Source organism: Malaclemys terrapin, chromosome 1, assembly GCF_027887155.1.
Source record: "Malaclemys terrapin pileata isolate rMalTer1 chromosome 1, rMalTer1.hap1, whole genome shotgun sequence".
Classification (NCBI taxonomy): Eukaryota; Metazoa; Chordata; order Testudines; family Emydidae; genus Malaclemys; species Malaclemys terrapin.
Genome location: NC_071505.1, coordinates 304,266,871 through 304,282,033, shown reverse-complemented (window position 1 = coordinate 304,282,033; position 15,163 = coordinate 304,266,871). Strand labels below are relative to the sequence as shown.

Genomic DNA, 15,163 nt, shown 5'->3' with positions numbered 1-15,163 from the left:
CATAAGTCAAGACCGCTGGCAGCTTGTCCCCTAGGTGAAGGATACGGTGTGACTCCTTGAATTCTCCTGATATATCAGATTAATTCATTCTTAGTCATAAACAGGAGACCCTCCTAAAGTGTGTGCCTTCATAGTAGGTTTGTCACATACCTTAAGAACAGTTTTCAGTATAGATACATAACTCCTTAAATATCTGTAAATAAATCTCGCAATGATTGGGATGGCTAGTGCATTACTGGCTGGTGGTAGAGACCTCACATGCCACCCTATTATGTAGACATGAGACCCAGGGGATCCCTGTAAACCTCTATGTACACCTTCTGTCCTCTGCCAGTTAGCACTGAGTCGTCCCTGGGTCCCACAGACCATCATGGATGTCAGTACTGCTTCCTCCTCATACGTCTATTACCTGGTCCAATTAGCATTGATAAAGTTTTTCTGTGAATTGTTAAATTGATTCCAGATTAATCCTCCCCAAAATAATGTACCATTCTAGAGCTAGAGATGCACTTGTATCTTGATGGATTTTCTTTCTCGTGTTCTGTTATAATGTTTATCAGCACCCCGGAGTGGAGACTGATTCCAAGCAGAATATTCCAATTTCTATTTCAAAATAGAAAAGCAATTAGAACCACGTTTTTGGAATGCAACATGAGGTCCTCAGCAGCTTGATCCTGCTTCCACAGAAAACTATGGCAAAACTTGTGTGAACTTCAGTGGGAGTTGTAGGCTCACACTGTAAATGTGCTTGTTAAAGGCAGGTGGACTACCACCCAGCAGTCTGTCTGTGTGTGCATTGAAGTGAGCTGTTTCACTTCTGATTTCCCTTTCCCCCACGCCGCCTCTCTCATTCTTGAGATTAGACCTGCAACACAAGCAGAGCAATAAGAGACCACTGAAAAAATATCTGTAGCTTCTGTGGAGCGTTCTTTTGTGTCGGGAATGCAGTGTTATTAATTTGTTCCTTCTCTTCCTTGTGATCACAAGTGCTGCCCTTACACAGTTGTATATGATGAACAGCGTGACATCAAAGGAATTAGTAAGTTTATACAGGAGAAACACTGAGGGGCAATCATTTAGAGCAATTCCAAACAGTGCAATAGGCCTCAAAGCACTTTATAAAGGAGATATTGATGAGAAGAGATGTTTAAGAGCTAGGTGGCAATTATAGTATTTAGACAAAGTGATGGACTGTCTAGAATGTGAACATTTAAAACACTTTTTTGGTATTTCACTCACAAATCTCTTTTCTATTTTTTATGGCTAGATAGTGGTCTAATGACACTTAGACTAGGCATTCTGTTTGCCTTGTATCCCTGACATTCCTTTGATACCTAAGGATTAAGGACTTGATCAAATACCCACTCGGCTCAATGGAAAGACCATGGTATTCTTTCCATTGACTTCAGCGGGGATTGTATTAGCCGTGAGTACAATCAGGGTATACCAGTAACCACTCTTTTTATTGAAAATGATCCCTGGATAGTAAAAGTGGGTTTTCTGGCATTGGTTCAAAATAATTCAATTACATATTTGCTGTCTGAAGCCATAGTAATGCCCCGACACACACAAAGCTGTAACATTTGAGGAGAAGAAAACCTTGGCCAAAGCTAGCCTCTGGAAATTTCCACCACATGCGTCTGATGAAATGTGTATTCACCCATGAAAACTTATGCTCCAATACTTCTGTTAGTCTATAAGGTGCCACAGGACTCTTTGTCGCTTTTTACAGATCCAGACTAACACGGCTACCCCTCTGATACAAAGCTAGCACAGAGCCCCACATATGAGACAACCTCTTCTCTTGATGGGCTGGCAGCAGAGGAAAGGTACTTGTTGAGATTGGGAAGGGGAATTATGCATTAGGAGGTCAGAAAAATGAGGATAGTCCTTGAATGTTGTTTTTCAAGAATCTGTACTATTAGCTCGACTCCTATTTCTCTTATTGATATCACTTTTTTGTGTTTGCCATATTGTTCCAGTGTCTGTACTGTCCTTACTAACAGAAAATCCAAAAGGTTCTCTTCAATGTGAGTGAGGCTCTCTTGCCCATAGTAAAATTCTATCATCACAGTCTTCAGATTTTTTGTGTTGAACCACTATTGCTGAGAAGTTGCCAGACAACAGAATGCTTGAAGTACTAGTTTAGCCTCATTACTGAAACGCATTTTTAATGGTAGTGACCATTACATCAAACACAGCTCAGAAAACTGTGATTCTCATTTTTTCTAATTGTAATTCTAAATGGAGGCTGAATTATCACCAAGAGGTGCCTTGAAATTTTGTTTTCTTTTGACAAAGGTGGCTGCATCTACACTGTCTACAGCAGCATATATCCAAACGTTCTCAATCCTCATGTTACTGATCTCTGAGGTTCTGCTAAATCACAGAGATGAATAGATCTATTTTAATTTGTTACAAAGCTAACAACAACAAAAAGTCTCTTCAAGGGGATTACTCTAACAAGCTCCAGGCAAACCTCCCCACATAATAGATTTTAATTGTTTCCAAGCACTAATAATGTTATATTTTGTGTTTTGCTCTGTACAGTGTTCAGACCCTGCAGACAGTGAAGGACACTATGTACGTAGAAGATGCTACAATTGATTTCTACAGGGATGATGCATCAGTCAACAAAGCTGCATCATTCTTAACCGTAAGAAACATCGAGCTATTGTATGTGAAGTATGAAGCCTGTATACTTATGTGCGAATTATGGGGAATAAGCAGGAATAACTTGACAGGCTAGTAAAAAACACAACTATGACATAGTTGGCATCACAGAGTGGGATAATACGCATGACTGGAATATTGGTATAGAAGGGTATAGCTTATTCAGGAAGGACAGGCAGGGGAAAAAGGGAGGAGGTGTTGCCTTATATATTAAAAATGTATACACTTGCACTGAGGTTGAGATGGAAATAGGCGACAGACTTTTTGAAAGTCTCTGGGTAAGGATAAAAGGGGTTAAAAACTAGGGTGATGTCATGGTAGGGGTCTACTACAGAACACCTAACCAGGAAGAAGAGGTGGATGCGGCTTTTTTTAAACCACTAACAAAATCATCCAAAGCACAGGACTTGGTGGTGATAGGGGACTTCAACTACTCAGACATCTGTTGGGAAAATAACAGAGCAGGGCACAGATTATCCAACAAGTTCTTGGAATGTATTGGAGACTATTTTTTATTTCAGAAGGTGGAGAAAGCTACTAGAGAGGCTGTTCTAGATTTGATTTTCACAAATAGGGAGAAACTGGTTGAGATTTTGAAAGTGGAAGGCAGCTTGGGTGAAAGTGATCATGAAATGGTAGAGTTCATGATTCTAAGGAATGGTAGGAGGGAGAACATCAAAATAAAGATAATGGATTTCCAGAAGGAAGACTTTAGCAAACTCAGGGAGTTGATAGGTAAGATCCCATGGGAAGCAAGTCTAAGAGGAAAAACAGTTGAAGACAATTGCCAGTTTTTCAAAGAGATGACATTATGGGCTCAAGAGGAAAGATAGAAAGTATGGCAAGAGACCACTCTGGGCTTAGCCAGGAGATCTTCAGTGATCTAAAACTCAAAAAACAGTCCTCCAAAAAGTAGAAACTAGGTCAAATTACAAAGGATAAATATAAACAAATAACACAAGTATGTAGGGACAAAATTAGAAAGGCCAAAGCACAAAACAAGATCAAACTAGCTAGAGACATAAAGGATAACAAAAAAACATTCTACAAATACATTAGAAGCAAGAGGAAGGACAAGGACAGGATAGGCCCATTATTCAATGAGGAGGGAAAACTGAAAATGTGGAAATGGCAGAGGTGCTTAATGACTTCTTTGCTTAGGTTTTCACCAAGAAGGTTGGTGGTGATTAGACGTCTAACGTAGTGAATGCCAGTGAAAATGAGGTAGGATCAGAGGCTAAAATAGGGAAAGAACAAGTAAAAAATTACTTAGACAAGTTAGATGTCTTCAAGTCACCAGGGCCTGATGAAATGGATCCTAGACTACTCGAGGAGCTGACTGAGGAGAAATCTGAGCCATTAGCAATTTTCTTTGAAAAGTCATGGAAGACGGGAGAGATTCCAGAAGACTGGAAAAGGGCAAATATAGTGCCAGTCTATAAAAAGGGAAATAAGGACAACCTGGGGAATTACAGATCTGTCAGCTTAACTTCTGTAAACAGAAAGATAATGGAGGAAATAATTAAGCAATCAGTTTGCAAACATCTAGAAGTTAATGAGATAAGTAACAGTCAGCATGGATTTGTCAAGAACAAATCATGTCAAACCAACCTGATGGCTTGTTACCCTATCAAAGAAAACTATGTGGATGGGGGGAAGTGGTAGACGTGTGGTATATCTTAACTTTAGTAAAGCTTTTGATACTGTCTCACATGACCTTCTCATAAACAAACTACGGAAATTAAACCTTGATGGAGCTACTATAATATGGGTGCATAACTGGTTGAAAAACCATTCCCAAAGACTAGTTATCAGTGGTTCACAGTCATGCTGGAAGGGTATAATGAGTAGGGTCCTGCAGGGATCAGTTCTGGGTCCAGTTCTGTTCAATATCTTCATCAGTGATTTAGATAATGGCATAGAGAGTACACTTATAAAGTTTGCGGACGATATCAAGCTGGGAGGGGCTGCACATCCTTTGGAGGATAGGATTATAATTCAAGATGATCTGGACAAACTGGAGAAATGGTCTGAAGTAAATAGGATGAAATTCAATAAGGACAAATGCAAAGTTCTCCACTTAGGAAGGAACAATCAGTTGCACACATACAAAATGGGAAATGACTGTCTAGGAAGGAGCACTGTGGAAAGGTATCTGGGGGTCATAGTGGACCACAAGCTAACTATGAGTCAAAAGTGTAACACTGTTTGCTAAAAAAGCGAACATCATTCTGGGATGTATTAGCAGGAGAGTTGTAAGCAAGACATGAGAAGTACTTCTTCCACTCCACTTCACCTTGATTAGGTCTCAACTGGAGTATTGTGTCCAGTTCTGGGTGCCACATTTCAGGAAAGATGTGGACAAATTGGAGAAAGACCAGAGAAAAGAGACAAAAATGATTAAAAGTCTAGAAAACATGTCCTATGAGGGAAGACTGAAAAATTGGGTTTGTTTAGTCTGGAAAAGAGAAGACTGAGAGGGGGACATAACTGTTGTCAAGTACATAAAAGGTTGTTACAAGGAGGAAGGGGGAAGGAGAAGAATTGTTCTTAACTTCTGAGGATAGGACAAGAAGCAATGGGCTTAAATTACAGCAAGGGAGGTTTAAATTGGACATCAGGAAAAACTTCCTGTCAGGTTGGTTAAGCACTAAATTGCCTAGGGATGTTGTGGAATCTCCATCATTGGAGATTTTTATGAGCAGGTTAGATAAATATCTGTCAGGGGTGGTCTAGATAACACTGCTCTACAGCCAAAATGCTTCTGAAATAAATGTAGTCAAACTTTACTAATTCTGGGTCACTGAACTAAAATGATGCTTAAAATTGTTGATTGGCTCTAGTTTTCAAGATATGCTATTGGGTCAGTATATATGACCCTTGACTTGGGAATGGCAGAGGATAAGTGAGTTATAAAGGGAAGGGATCTCAGTTTTAACCAGAAATGACTAAAATACATCTTTGACTGGATCTATGAATAAATCTATGACTGGGTTTGGACAGTACTTGCTTTTTAGGCAAAACAATGAATGATGCAGTCTGAAGCTGGTATTGCGTCATACATGATATGAATTGCATCATGTTATTCCTAGAAGTCATGGATGATGCAATCCTAACGAAGCTTACATCACTCTGCTGAACAAACTGCCCTATATCAGCTCTAGAAATCGTACAGTGTCGTGCTCTCTTATTTGTCAGTGTTTGATTTTGCAAAGGGACACATTTCTGTTTAGCCAAAGTGAGCAGAGATGCCTCGTACTTGTGTGAACAGTGCAGATAACTTCTGCTATGTTTGTGGTGAAGTGACTTTTGCATCACAAAAGCGCAGTATGACCACTATGGTTCAGAAAGCCTATCACCTTTATTTTGGCTGCAAAACTGGAGATCAGGACAAGAGGTGGGTCCCACACATATGCTGCAACACTTGTGCAACAAATCTTCGCCAGTGGTTGAACAGGAAAAGGAAATCTATGCCTTTTGCAGTGCCAATGATTTGGAGAGAGCCAACAGATCATACCAGCAATTGTTACTTCTGCATGGTGCCTCCAGTTGGGAAAGGTGTGTCAAAGAAGAAAAAGTGGACTGTGCATTATACAAACATTCCATCAGCTATACGCCCAGTACCCCACAGAGAAGGACTGCCGGTTCCTGATGCACCAGAATCATTCTCACTTGAGTCAGATGAGGAAGAGGATGAAACTTCTGGTCCTGAACCATCAATGTCACAGAACCCACATTTTGTCCCATCCTCCTCCTCTGAACCACACCTCATAACACAAGGTGAACTGAATGACCTTGTCAGGGATTTGGAACTACCCAAGAGTAAGGCAGAGCTGTTGGGCTCCAGACTACAGCAGTGGAATCTCCTGGCAGGTGATGTTAGGGTTTCCATGTTCCGTGACCGTCAAAAGGATTTTGTCCCAGTCTTCTTCATGGAAGGTGATCTTGTAGCCTGCTGTTTTCTTTGCGAATGGGATAGTCGTGCAAGAGATTCCCACTACATCAAGAAAGATTGGCCACTCCGACAGTCATTGGAGCCTGGGAGGAAAAGTGTTCAGCATCCACCACTTGTTGAATCAAGGGAGATTTTGTTACCACCCTTACACATCAAGGGTCTGATGAAGAACTTTGTCAAGGCTATTGACAAAACACAAGCAGCTTTCAAGTACCTCCATGGAAAATTTCCAAGGTTAAGTGAAGCTAAGATAAAGGAAGGTGTCTTTGTTGGTCCTCAGATTCGTGAACTTCTTCGAGATGATGCATTTGACCATGCACTGCATGGCAAGGAAAAGATGGCATGGAAAGCCTTCCAGTTAGTGGCAATAAATTTTCTCGGAAACAACAAGGCAGACAACTACAGGTTGTTAGTGGAAAACCTCCTCAAGGCATACAAAAGCCTTGGTTGCAACATGTCACTAAAGATACATTTTTTGCATTCTCATCTAGATTTTTTTCCACCGAACTGCGGAGCAGTGAGCAACGAGCACGGTGAGCGATTTCACCAGCACATTGCAACAATGGAGAAACGCTATCAGGGCAAATGGAGCCCATCAATGCTTGCAGACTGTTGCTGGACAGTGACAAGAGATGCTCCATTTAATGAATACAAGAGACAAGCCAAGAAGCGCTGAGTAGACACTGAATAGGACTAAACTATGCACATAATAGTTTTTTTCCTTTTGTTTCATAATAAATTTTATTTATATAACCCTTTTGCTGATTTTTAAAGTGTTACATAAACTTGACAGGTGAAATATTATCATGTAAAGCAACCATAAACACATGAAAAGACCTAGGTTTACAATTTATGATTAAAACTCTATCTACACAATATACATAGACCTAAAATGTAAAAACTTAAATATCTTAGAAACAGTAGTCAATCAGTTGTTTTAATTGTCATATTTGAATTCAGCACATCAAAATACATAATAAATAGCACATTTTATCTCTGAAGCAGACGATTTCTCAAAAATTGTAGACCAGTGTAATCAGTCCTGCCATGACTGCAGGGGACTGGACTAGATGACCTCTTGAGGTCCCTTCCAGTCCTATGATTCATATTTATTACCCAAATTCTATTGACAGAGTATTGGCAAAAATCCTTTTGAACCTTCAGAGATCCAGAGTTTTGGAATTCTGGCCCAGGTTGGCAGTAACAAAGCTGTGGTATCTGGGGGCTGTTCACTGGTCTGTGTGAAACCTGTGGGTGAAATCAGTTCAATTCCTGTGGTCAAGTATTTACATTAGTGTAACTAACTAGGCTGTGGGTGGTCAGGCCTGCAGGAGGGCTGTGAGTGGGGCAACCAGCTCTTAGAAACCACTGATGAGTCATCTATAGAAATTGGCACAGCCCAAAAAGTGGTTCACCTTCAGGGTGTCCCTGGGTGACCTCCAGTCAACAATGGCTGTCACTTTTTGTGGATTCATGGCCAGTTCTTCAAGGGAGATGATGTAGCTGAGAGATGCTACTGTATCCTGGTTGAATTGGTATTTCTCTGGCTAGCCATACAGGCAGCTTTGGCAAAGCCTTTCTAAGATACTGCACAGGTGCAGGTTGTGCTCTGCTTGGTCACTTGAAAAATAAGAATGTCATTGAGATAATAATGAACTGATCCAAAATGTCCCATAAAGTGCTTGAAGGTCATAGAAGCATTACACAGACTTAATGGCATGATCATGTATTTAAAGTGTTGATATCGGGCGTTAAAGGCAGTTTTTTCCACTCATCATCTTCTCGTGCCCGCACCGTGCTATAGGTCCCATGGAGGTCTAACTTCATAAAAATACAGGCAGAGCATAAAAATACAGTTTAGGAGTACGTGAATGAGGGGGAGTAGTCACCTTGTTGAGGGCCCAGTTGTCACTTCAGATCCTCAGGGAACCATCCTTCTTTTTAATGAAGGAGATTGAGGCCTTGCTGGAGAGGTGGATGGCCAGATAAACCCCTTCTGTAGATAGATACAAAGGGCCTGGAGCTCTGGCTCAGAAAGGGTGTACATGTGGCCAGAGGGAATTTTGGCTCCTGGCTGAATGTCAGTTGGGCAGTCGTAATTACAGTGTGAAGACTCATTGGAGGGGAAAAGGGATCAGCCCAGCCCAAACCCCCTTATCAAGGCTGTGGCTTGCTGTTTCCCATCTTCAAAGCTGGTCTGACCTTTATAGGGCATCTCAACACAATGTGTCTGCTGCTCCCAAAATACAGGCACAGGTCAGAAGTTCACCATCCGCGTGTGACGGGCTGGGTCACAGAGATCCCCTTGGGACTGTCACTTGACGTGCTGAAATTACCTCTGAACCTGTTTTCCCTGCCAGCTTGGGACTTCCAGAACCCTGCCTTGTTGAGCCAGACATGCCAGTCTGCTGCATCACAGACCCAGAGTCCAGGCCACGCCCACAAAGCTGCAGGCTTTAAGTGAAAACAGCTCTGCAGGTTACCTGACTCCAGCACCCAGACACCCAGCTCCCAGTGTGATCCAAACCCCAAATAAATCCGTTTTACCCTGTACAAGCTTTATACAGCGTAAACTCATAAATTGTCCGCCCTCTATAACACTGATAGAGAAATATGCACAGCTGTTTTAATCACTTACTCTGGGTTTGCTAATAAACAAAAGTGATTTTATTAAGTATAAAAAGTCAGATTTAAGTGGTTCTAAATAATAACAGACAGAACAAAGTAAGTTACCAAGCAAAATAAAGCAAAAACACGCAAGTTTAAGCTTAATACATTAAGAAACTGATTACAGGTAATATCTCACCCTCAGAGTTGTTCCAATAAGCTTCTTTCACAGACTAGACTCCTTCCTAGTCTGGGCCCAATCCTGTCCCCTGGTACAGTCGGTGTTAGTTTCAGCAGACATCTTAGGTGGTAAGCAGGGGCTTTCTCATGACTGGCTGCCACTTTATCCTGCTCCATGCCCTTTTTATAGCTTTGGCACAAGGTGAGAATCCTTTGTCTCTCTGGGTCTCCACCCCTCCTCCTAAATGGAAAAGTACCAGATTTAAGATGGATTTCAGCATCAGGTGACATGGTCACATGTCCCTGTGAGACCTTATTCTTCATTACCCACGGGCTGGCCCACATGTAAACAGGAAGGCTTGCAGGTAAATAAACCATTCACAGTTCATTGATTCTGAAGCACCCTTAATGGCTTCCACTTAATATGTTTACAACAGTAATACAATTTTGTAGCTTATTCTCCTAAATTCAGACATAGAAATAATACATGCAAACAAATAGGATGAACACACTCAATAGATTATAAGCTTTGTAATGATACCTTACAAGAGACCTTTTGCATAAAGCATATTCCAGTTATATCATATTCACATTCATAAGCATATTTTCATAAAGCATATGGAGTGCAATGCCACACCACGCTTCTCTGCCTCAGACAGGCATGGACGGACCAGTCGATGGGCATGTGTTCTGGATCAGGGGATGCTCTTGTGAGGTCAGAGTACAGGGTGTCATTGGGACTTGAAGGAGTAGGCCCTGTTCATTGTGTCACTTGGTAAGGCAGTTGTCAATTCTGATACATAGGCCAATCAGGTCATTGAGATGGGATGGTGGTTTGACTTGCACAAGCACATCTTTTATATCCTTGTTCAGCCCAGTCTGAAACTAATAACATTGTGCGGCCTCATTCACTCACTGTCAGCAGAGAGACAACAGAATTTGGCGGTGTATTGGGCAGCTGATCGATGCCCTTGTTCCACAAGATGGGAGACCAAGGTTGAGGCCTCCCCAGTGAGCAGACTAATGATGAGCCCTACTCAGGGCTGGTCTGTGGGAAACAATTAGGGGCGTACCAAAAATAGGAGCAGGCACTGGTTTAGGAAATCTCAGAAGTGCCCATGATCACCATTAAACTTGTCTGGCAGTGTGAGCTTTGGCTCCTGGGAGGCCAGAGCCAGGTTTGCTGGCAAAGCCGCCTAGGCTTGTAGGGCTGCATTCTGCACTTGCAGGATGGGCACCTGCAAGTTCCAGATGGCTCCCACCAACTCTGCAAGAGAAAAATTGGCCTGAGTGGGATCCATGACATTGAGGTGGGCATCTAGCCTGTATATTGGGCTGCTCAAACTGTAGCCGACTGGGTTGTGCGGTGGTCAAGCCTAGTGATTGAAATGAGATTTTGGCCTATTGGCTAAAGCTGAGCCCAGGGTGAGCAGAGTGCATAAATGAGCCGAGGATCAGTACTGGAGAAACAGAAGTTGAAAGCCAGAGCCAGAGGGTTAGCCAGAGTCATAAGCCAAGTGCAGAGCCTGGAATCAAAGGCAGAAGCAGGAGGGGAACAGGTTGGAGCAGGGTTGGAACATGGGCAAGCACAGCTGTGGTTGTGGTATAGGGTTACCATACATCCGGATTTTCCCGGACATGTCCGGTTTTTGGAGGCTCAAATCCCCGTCCGGGGGTAAATCCCCAAAAGCCGGGCATGTCCGGGAAAATCGGGAGGGCTCGGTGGTGCTCGGCCGGGGCCTCTTTGGCTGGGGTCGGCGGTGCGGGGCCGGGGGCATGGTGCCGGGCCGGGAGCCGGGCCGGGCGCGCGGTGCCGGGCTGGAAACCAGGGGCGCAGTGCCGGGCCAGGAGCCGGGGTCACAGTGCTGGGCCGGGTGCGGGGCTGGGCGGGGAGCCGGGGGCGCGGTGCCGGGCTGGGGTCCGGGCCGGTCAGCCGGGGCCGGGGAGCCGGTCAGCCGGGCCCGCGGGGCCGGGAGCCGGGGAGCCGAGCCCGCGGGGCCGGGAGCCGGGGAGCCGAGCCGGGAGCCGGGGGGCCAGCAGTGCTGGGCGGGCCGGGGATGGTTGGCCGGGGGCTGGGGCCGGCACCCCAGGGCCCGAGCCGACCCAGGCTGGAAACGCCGGGGGGCCAGCCTGGGCCGCGCATCCTCCCCCCACGCTCCCCCTTACCTGCTTCAGGCTTCCCGTGAATCAAATGTTCGCGGGAAGCAGGGGAGGGGGCGGAGACTTTGGGGAGGGGGCGGGGCCGGGGGCCCGTGTAGTGTCCTCCATTTGGAGGCACAAAATATGGTAACCCTATTGTGGTATGTGTTGAGCAACCACTGATCTGCTGTGGGGGCCAGGCTTGTAAGCAAGCCTGTTAAACCATCCGCCAAAAAGGGGCTGTGGCTACTCCATCAATTCCAAGGCAGGGCAGCTGGGTTCATTGGTTGCCTAGTAGTGAAGTTAGTCAGGGAGCCGACCAGCAGCTGGTCCTACCTGGTCTGGCCCCTGACAATCAAGAAAAAATCCAGCTCTAAAATGTGACATCCTTATTGGCAGTATAAGTAGTGAGGCAAAGAGTTGAATGGAGAATGAGAGCTTGTCTAGGCAAACAGTTCACATAAGGTGGGTGTAAATTTACAGCTCACTAGCATGCTGCCACTAAGTGTCCTTGTGGACACTGCTACCGTGCACTAAACGCTCCCTAGTGCACCTTTACCTACACTACCTACACTCTTTTCAAATCAGAATAGAACAGAGTGCACTAGGAAACTTTTAGTGTGCAGTAGCAAGGTCCACACGGACAGATAGTAGATGGCAGGTCAGCATGCTGTAGATTTACATCCGAGCTTGCCATGACCTTAGTCTAGACAAGTCTTGAACTACCTTCTCTTCCCTGGCTGTTTCAGAACAGGGACAAAGCAATTTTGTTGGTCAATTTGTGGAAATTGGTACTCTCATTGCTTGTGCTCTACATGTCTGGTGATAAATAATACTTCTGAAATGCAAATAATTCTTTTCCTTTTGCATTGAGGCATGCACTTTTTTCACGTGACTCTTGAATACAATACAAGTTCACATCACCTTCCTCCTTAGAACGACCCAAGACTAAGATGCTATCATTGGTGACTTGCAATTCCAGCGACCCCTTCTTATGTCATCTGTCTGGTACTAGTACTCATTTTGGACTGGCCTGGTGCTAATGGGCACTGTGATGAAATTTCATGTTGCTATGACTTCATAACTCTATTTTACCTTTGGTAAAAGTTAAGCTTCACTATCAAGTATATGAGCAAAATATATTTTATGATGATGTCCTTGCTTTTTAAATTGTGTTTGTTCATTCACTAATTTGTAAAATTCAGTCTTTTGCAATTGGTCTCCCAATCATTAATGCAAATTAGAAAGATTATGGTAGATACTGAATGTTATGTAATTCAATAGTTTTATGGATTATGCCGGCTTTATTTGTATCTTTTCAACCTATTTTTAAGTATATTTATATATAATTTATCATGCCAGAGACAGAAATGTCCCATGTCATTAAGTAAGACCAGGTCATGAGGCATCTTGTGCTTTTCTCGATTGTGTGCGCTTTATATTATATTTTTTCATCAAGTCTGAGCATGGAAACTGAAAACTCCTAATGGATTTATCACCCAGCAGGTATTCAGTGACAGCTCCTGCCACTGTAAATCTACTCTTGTCAGTTCCTCCTTTGAATGGATGATTCACAGTCTGCACAATATAGAATTGTAGAGGTTAATAGAGGATTAAAAGCCTGTATTTTTTTTTATAACCCTTATCCTGTCAAAGGAAAAATATACTACATTTCCTCTGTCATTCATAGCAATGTGTTCTAAATTAACTTGAGAGACTTCAGTGAAAGACACTATATATTAAAAACTCTGGTTTCCAGGTCAGATGAATAGTATCCCCTGGTGGCCCTCTTAATCTCTTCCTGGGAATGACAGTCAATGCTCTCTATTCCAGAGAGGGTTGACAGTAGACACTACTGTGTTGAGCACTGTAGATATGCATGTATAATGAACTGGCTAGTGTGTGTGTGTGTATATATAGCTACGACTACTGCCTGTTGGTTAGACTCAGAACTACTCACCCACGTTTATGCTGCAAATAACTAATGGAGATAAGATCCTTTAGCTCAAGTGGTAGAGGCCTCTGCTTTTGGAGCAGAAGGGACTCCATGGTGATAAAAGTGAAGTCCTAGGTGGCCGTACATTTTTTTTAACTTGTAAATAAAATACATTGTTCTCCTACTGCCAGATAAAGGTTATTTTTGTCGCCCTATCCTTAATTCTACCCTTTCAATGGGAGGAGGATGCTCTTACGTTGCAGGTCTGCTTGTGGGAGGAATATTACTTTTATTATTTATATTACTGTAATGCCTAGGAGACCTAGCATCCAAGGACCCCATTGTGCTAGGGGCTGTACAAACACCAAACAAAAAAATGGCCCCTGGTTCAAGGAGCTCACTATCTAAGTATAAGAGAAGAGACAGGAGATGGATACAGACCATACGTACCAACTCTGTGGGTGCTCTGGGACTGGAGCACCCACGAGAAAAAAATAGTAAGTGCTCAGCACCGGCTGGCGGCTCTGCCAATCAACTTCTCCCCATCCCCACCCAGTGCCTCATGCCCGCTGGTGGGCCTTGCCAATCAACTCCTCCCCACCCAGCACCTGTGGTGATCAGCTGTTCAGCGGCATGCCGGGGGGGTAGGGCAGAGCGTGCTCCGGGGAGGAGGCAGAACAGGGTGGGAATAGGTGGGGCAGGGGCAGGAAGGGGCAAGGGCAGAGCGGGGGTAGGAAGAGGCAGGGTGGGCCCTTGGGGGAAGAGGAGGAGTGGGGGCAGGGCCTGGAGTAGCTGGGAACTCACAAAGTCAGCACATGTGATACAGACTGCGGAGTACAAGTGAACAATGACAGTATTGGTCAGCACGATGGGCAGTGGTCTCAGCACACTAGCAGCCTAATTATTGTCAAGTTTCTTGTAGGCATCACAGAGGAGGAGGGTTTGAAGGTGGATAAGGTAGCTTAGCAGATGTTTATGGGGAGTTCCTCCCTAGCATGAGGGGCAGGGTGGGAGAAAGTACATAGGTGCTTGTTTGAAAATGTAACATGTGGACAATGAAGGCTGGCATCATGGGCTGGCTGGAGGTGAGCATCAACAGTGAATGAGAGGTGATAGGTAGGGTGGATTGACTGTGAAGGCTCTTATATCTGATGAGCTAGATAATGGGAGCCAGTGAAGGGATTCAAAGAGAGGGGTGACATGGTCCAAGTGATGGACTGGGAGAATGATTTTTGTAGCAGCATTCTGAATAGATACAAGCAGGGCAAAATCACATTTGTCAAGGCCAAGGAAGGATGTTGCAGTAATCAAGAGGTGAGATTAGAGCTTGGATGGCAATTTTAGCTGCGTGAGTGGATAGAAAAGCATGTATCATACAGATGTTATGCAGCAAGAATGGGCAAGATTTGGTCCTAGCCTGGTTGTGAGGACCGAGAGAGACGGTTGAAGATGATGCTCAGGTTAGGGCCTGAGTGACAGGATGGTGGTGTTGTCAACATTGATTGAGCAGTTAATTAAAGGGGGGGGGCTTGAAGGGGAGGAATGAGAGCTCTGTTTTAGCCATGTTGAGCTTGAGTTGGTGGCTAGACATCCACAAGGAGATGTCAGAGAGGCTGAGATTTTAGTTTGTGAGGGGTGTGTCAGGGCTGGGAGATATCAAAAAAGAACTAGTG

The 15,163-nt window shown here is 44.0% G+C and overlaps 1 long non-coding RNA gene across 1 annotated transcript in view; it reads right to left on the bottom strand.

The window, feature by feature from the left end:
* Positions 1–7,591: 7,591 nt before the first annotated feature.
* LOC128829878 (uncharacterized) overlaps positions 7,592–15,163 on the bottom strand; it is a 67,838-nt gene continuing 60,266 nt past the window's right edge. The window contains exons 2-3 of the long non-coding RNA XR_008443501.1: positions 9,435–9,656; positions 7,592–7,876 (exon numbers count right to left, since the gene is read on the bottom strand). This is a non-coding gene — a long non-coding RNA (uncharacterized LOC128829878). The remainder of the gene's footprint in view (positions 7,877–9,434; positions 9,657–15,163) is intronic.